Source organism: Lathyrus oleraceus, chromosome 7 (genome assembly GCF_024323335.1).
Source record: "Lathyrus oleraceus cultivar Zhongwan6 chromosome 7, CAAS_Psat_ZW6_1.0, whole genome shotgun sequence".
NCBI classification, from domain to species: domain Eukaryota; kingdom Viridiplantae; phylum Streptophyta; class Magnoliopsida; order Fabales; family Fabaceae; genus Lathyrus; species Lathyrus oleraceus.
Window position 1 is genome coordinate 180511563 of NC_066585.1, and position 6575 is coordinate 180518137.

General features: G+C 30.6%; 1 non-coding gene across 1 annotated transcript; it reads left to right on the forward strand.

Moving 5' to 3' along the window:
- Positions 1–3932: 3932 nt before the first annotated feature.
- Positions 3933–4003, forward strand: TRNAG-GCC (transfer RNA glycine (anticodon GCC)). The gene has a single exon. It is a non-coding gene; the product is annotated as a tRNA-Gly (tRNA).
- Positions 4004–6575: the final 2572 nt, after the last annotated feature.

Consider the following 6575-nt stretch of genomic DNA (forward strand, 5'->3'; position numbering starts at 1 on the left):
TGTGACAAGTTTCACAACCGAACCTTGAAGGTTCTTCATCCTAATTCTTATCTTTTTTGAATATCTACCAAAGATTGCTTTAAGAGCTTTCATAGTCTTTTCGGTTTCTAAAATATTAGCTTCTAAATGTGAAAAGATTATTTGTTTGAAGCTAACTTTTTAAAAGCGTTTATGGCTTATCTATGTAGATTTTCAAAAGCCTTTTGTAATTGAAAATAAGACAATTCATTAATATATTCCAGTTTAGAATGACTTACATCCTTCTTCTTCTTTTTGTTGGCCATGAAGTAAAACTTGTTTGATTCATCACTTGAACTTAAGCTTTCATCATTTGAAGAATTACTTTCACTCACCCAAACAATATAAGCTCTTCTAGACTTGCTAGATTTATTGTGATGGCCTTTCTCTTTGTCTTTCTTGATCAATGGATAATTCGGCCTATAATGACTTAATTCTCCATAATTGTAGCACGAGCCTCTATCATTACCCTTATGATTCTCATCTTCCTTTGAGGAGTTAGATATCCTTATAAAGTTTATTAGGTTCTTGTCGGAGTGCTTGACTCCATTTTCCTTGTGTACCTATGGTACCTTTTGACGAACAACCTCATCCCTTCATCATCGAAACTCTCGTTATCACTTATTTCACAATCACTTTTCTCATTGGTTGAGGACTTTGAACTTGAATCCTTTAGAGCAATAGACTTATTTTCTACCTTTTTATCCTTGCATTTCTCATTCTTTATCTTCTTTTAATGCTTTTTTCTCAAGTTTTTCAAAGCAAGTGAGTTCTTGCTCATGTTCTTCTAGCTTGCCAAATAAAGTTGTGAGATCAAGTGTTCTAAGATCATTTGCTTCTTTTATCACGATGACCTTAGGTTTTCATTCCCTATTAAGACACCTCACAAATTATTAGTAGCAATATCATTGGAAATAGGCTTACATAGAAAATTCAAACGATTTATAAGATGTGTGAACCTATTTTGCATGTCGGCAATGGTTTCACAATGCTTCATGCGAAATAGTTCAAACTCTTGATTTAAGGTATTGATCCTAGATAGTTTGGCTTCATTAGTTCCTTCGTGGGTAACTTCTAATGCGTCCCACATAGCTTTGGAGGTTTCACAATGGGAAACACGGTAATATTTATCAATACCAAGTGCAGATATGAGAATATTTTGTGCCTTCCAATCATGTGACCACAATTTTCTATCATTATAATTCCATTGTGCTTCCGGTTTTTGTACGATGACACTTTCACCATTGGTCATTGTAATTTGATTAGGAACATTGATGATGACGTCCCATACACCCTTATCAACCGAGTTGGTATGGATATGCATACAAGCTTTCCAATAGCCATAGTTTTTATCAGTAAAGATGGACGCTCTATTGCGCACCCCTTTAGGTTCAATAGCCATTTTCTAAAAAGTGAATATTGAAGCACGAAGTTAACTAGAGCTCTTGATACCACTTGTTAGAAGGATTCGACTTATCTAGAGGGGGTGAATAGATCCCAAGTTTAAAAACTTTACAAAAATTGTTTTGAAAAATTTAACGGCTAGCGGAAGTGACCTAGATTGAATCGTCTAAATCGAACCGCTATCGAAAAGTTAGGATATGCGTATATAGAATCAAGTTATGATAATGAGAACAAATTTATTAAAATACTTTTAACCACAATCACTTTAATATTACACTAAAAGTAAAGTCTATTTCCAATGAAAAAATACACAAAAACGCAATTGAGACAAATTATCAAACATCTTGTGTGCAATCAATTTCGTTTAGAATTTTGTAATATTTTGTTGATTTGGAAATTCAACCATAATCTAATAGATTGTGATCAACTCAACAAAACCTTTTTCAAAAGGTTATCAAAAAGTTTAACTAAACATATTGATCACACAATCGACGATTTCAACAATTTGCAAATGAAAAGTAAAAGAGATAGAGAGAGTACACAAGGATTTGTTTAGGCATTTCTCCAATTGGCCTTGCTATGGGCATGTCTTCCCTCAATTCGAACTCAAATTGAGATAATGAAAATTAACCTTTGCAATTGCAGTTTTTAAGAGAAATGTAGCAATACAACCCCACAAACCCTATGTTTGATGTTGATTCTAACACTTTCTCTTTCCTTGATCTGAGCTTGATATAGTCACCCAATAATACCAATTTGATTCACCGTCTTATGCTACTCCTTTACAAGAAAACTAGTTCTTCAAAGCTTTCACTCGATCGAATCCAAATTGCAAATTGTTATCACCCGAGATTTACCAAGATGATCCACTCTCCCACGCTACTCCTTTGCAAGAAGGCCATGTTCTTTAAAGATTTCACTCGATTGAATCCAACTTGTGTAATCTTGTCCATGATCTTCAAATCAGAAATTAATCTTGAAGGAAAACCCCAACTTGGTTTTATTATTTGAAACCCGCAAAGATTCTCAACCCAATTTACAATTCAACAACCTAAATTGGACGTTATCAACACTGATTCTAGATGACACCCAAAAAAATGATTATGTGTAATTTGTTTATGTGTATGCATAGAGTATGGTTTAAAAATGAAGATAACTCTTTATATATTCCTAGTTTCGTATATGGTTTTCTCAACAACCACCAGTTGAAATGATGCATGTATGAAGTACATATATGTGTGCAAGTTGGAGGCAAAAGTAATGCAAAAGATTTGGAAAAAAAAATCATGATTTTTTGGAAAAATGCATTTTATGTGTCGACCTATGTAAGTCATGTGTCGACACTTTCGAAGCATGTGTCAACTCATAGAAGAACTTTTTCTTCTATGTGCCGACTTGAAACCCCTCCACAGTCGGCACATCAAATATAAGCTACAACCTTTAAAAATGATCCACATGTGTTGACTCGTCGTAGCATGTATGTGTCGATACATAGACCTGCAGGCTTTAAAAATGATCCACATGTGTCGACACATAGACTTGTTTTTTCACATAAAAACTTATTTTTAATGTATACAACATTTTCTAAACCTTTTCTAAATCATTTCCAAAATGTTTTTATGCTTCCTAATGCTAAGATTCACATTAAGACTCAGAGGATATTGTTCAATATACATAAACGCTAAAGCATCCTAGTTTTGACATCATACAAAATACATATAACGGGAAGTTACACTCACACATCTAAATTTACTCTTGAGATTCTTCAAAATCATGTCCAAGATCTGTTCTTGAGACTCTTCCAAACCATGCTCAAGATATGTTCAGAACGTTAGTCGAAACACTCTAGTTGACGTGTTTGTTCTTGTCGAAGCTTGTCAATAAATACTAGCACTTAGCATTTTCTCTACGTAGCATTTTTTGATGACTTTTTTCCAACTTGAAATTCCACGCTAACAACATTGTCATCCCAATGAAAATATATCATTATGCCATGTCATACAAGTAATTTAAAAAATTCAATTTAACTTGACGGAATACATGATCGATATTGATTGACATTGTAAAATTAATTTATATTATTGATACACCATCCATTTTCTCTAAATTAAATTAAAACACTTTTATAACATTTTTTAAATAACTTTATAACAACATAAAAAAGATAAATTGCATTAACAAAAATATATAAAAAATATTGAACATATTGGCTTTAATAAATTGAGACCATAAATATTCTACTCAAACCAAATCACCTTGATTTTTATTAATATATGGATTGAGACATGAAAGAATTAATGTAAAATATCAAAATCAATTGATTGGAATCACAGAATTAAACAAGATGACCTTAACTTTAACTATACTTATTTTATATTGGCTTGGAAAAAATAAAATTAATTTTATTTTTAGTTACACAAAAATATTCAAAAAAATTAAAAATAGTTTAATAAAAAATAGTTTAAAATATGCATTGCTAATATGGTTCTTAACAGAAATTAAATCATCAAGCACCAGTGGTCTAGTGGTAGAATAGTACCCTGCCACGGTACAGACCCGGGTTCGATTCCCGGCTGGTGCAATATTTGTTTTGGTTTTGTCTGATTTATTAGTTCCGTACAATTTGTAAATTATTAAGACATATACGCATACTTGAAGCATATTATTAAGACGTTTCAAATAATACACATGTGAATTTAAGGTTTATATTTTCTTACACTTACATTTAAATAAATGTTGCCGACCACAGGAATAGTTAGTATAAATTTTACAAGGGTTTTAAATATATGAAAGATGATTATTTTAACACTGAAGTTTTAAACTTAATAAAAAAAGTCACAATCACTTTTACTTATATAAAATATAAATTAAAGTACCACAAATAATGACAATAACTATTTAGAAAATTTTAAATTAACGACATTTTAATGAATCACATTTTTTCATAATTCATGTTGTACCAAACATATTACTAATTTCTTTTTTTTCTTCTTGTAAATACTTAAGTTATTGGCAAAAAAAAAAATCATCCCTACATTTTCTTTGATAATTGATGTTGTACCAAACATGTTACCAATGCTTATGTTACATTTTTTTCTAGAAATTCTTACCTAAGTTATTAGTCAGCAATCTTAGTGAAACTTAAAAAATACTTATTTTGCACCATTTGGATTTTTAAATTAAGATGCATCACAACACTACAAACTCAATATCATAATCATGCCAAAAACAAGTAAATAATATGTTTGGAGAATGAAATTCAGACAAGTAAATAATATGTTTGGAGAATGAAATTCAGATTAACCATATGATATCATGTAATACTATTATTGTAAAAAGATATATATCATATCGGTTAATAAAAGGGTTTTACCACGGTTGATGGTGCTTAGGAATAAAGAGTGCGATAGAAAATGCACTATTTTTTTCATTATATACTAATGATTGAGGTGAAAAATTAGATAATATGTCATTGTTCACCACGGTGGAAATTCCAACACTTGTGAAAAGTGGTTTGATCTTATGTTCAAATCTTAATTATATCATTTTGAGCATTTTTAAAATAGTATATTTCACTAACTTTTTCCAACGGTTGGGAGTTTCAACTATAGTGAAATATAGCGCCCTCACTTTTCCCCGAGTTGGAATTCTCAATTATATATATATATATATATATATATATATATATATATATATATATATATATATATATATATATATATATATATATATGAAGGTGTCAGTGTTGTACTTCTAATAAATCAATAGAATTGTTAAACATTAAATCCTAATAACAACAACAATAAACTAAATCAATAGAATCGATAAACATTAAATCTCAACAAAAATAAAATCAATAAAATCGTTAAACATTAAACCTCAACAACAACAACAAACTAAATCAATAGAATCGATAAACATTAAATCTCAAAAAAATAACAACAACAAAAATAAAATCAATAGAATCGTTAAACATTAAATCTCAACAACAAGAATAACATTAAACAATTTATCTGACACACTAACAAAAACTAACATTGCTTGCCTCGTTTGAGTTTAAGAAGAAATGATGGAGTTCTAAAACTCGTTAATGGAATAAATGACATTTTCGAGTTTCGTTTATGGAAGAAATTATGCTTTCGAGCTTAGTTTAGTGGAGAAATAAAGTTCCGTTAATGGAAGATGAAGTTTGGAGGTAGAAAAAGTGAATGAACATAAATCGTTATATATCTTGAAAAATCTCTCCACATGTGGAATTCCCAACAGTGGAGAAATATAATTTATTCGTAATTTAAAAAAAAACATCACTTCTATTCTAAATAAAAACACAAAATTATTGGTGTTGAGAGTCGAACTCATGACTGATGCGGTTTTACACCACGATTGGAATTCCCAATTGTGGGAAATGGTAATTTATTTTAATTTAAAAAAAGAGTGGAATAACTTCTCACCTTAATCTTTTTACCAATCGTGGAGAAAATTGGCTTAAAATGAATAAAAAATAAAACTACTTGTGTTAGGATTCAGAGCGTGTTCTTAAGGGACATTTTCCCCAGGATAGTAAAAGATGACCAGAGATAAAAGTAATTTAATTTTAATTTTAAAATAAAAATAAATGGAACACGCCACTTTTATGATGAATAAAACACAAAATTGTTGGTGCTGTGATTTGAAGCGTGTCCTTGAGGGACCTTTGAACTGGTTAGAAAGTACATATGTGTATGTGTTCCTTCTCCAAAGGCAGGGAGACTCAGAGGCATTGGTAGGTTTATAATAATTTGGAATGGTTAAGACTTACCCACAACGGCGAGAATCCTTGTACAATGTTGTTTTATGATGGTTTAAGGGTTTTGTTCACATGAGGTGAGACACCCTGTTTGTAACACCCTTCTAAATACCCCAAAATATTTAATTAAAATAATAACATATCAATCAGAGTAATTATGCCCCGAAGGGTGTCACACACTCATTTCACAACAATTATCAAAATATCCTGTCATGCTCATTTATTAAATCAAAATAAGACTCTTTTGCATAATTCGCAGCGGATACAAAACATCGACATTCAAAGCATGTACTACATTACATGTAAAGTTGATCAACAACTGAATTAAAACATATTTAAACATCCCCTCCCGATGTTACATCTACCA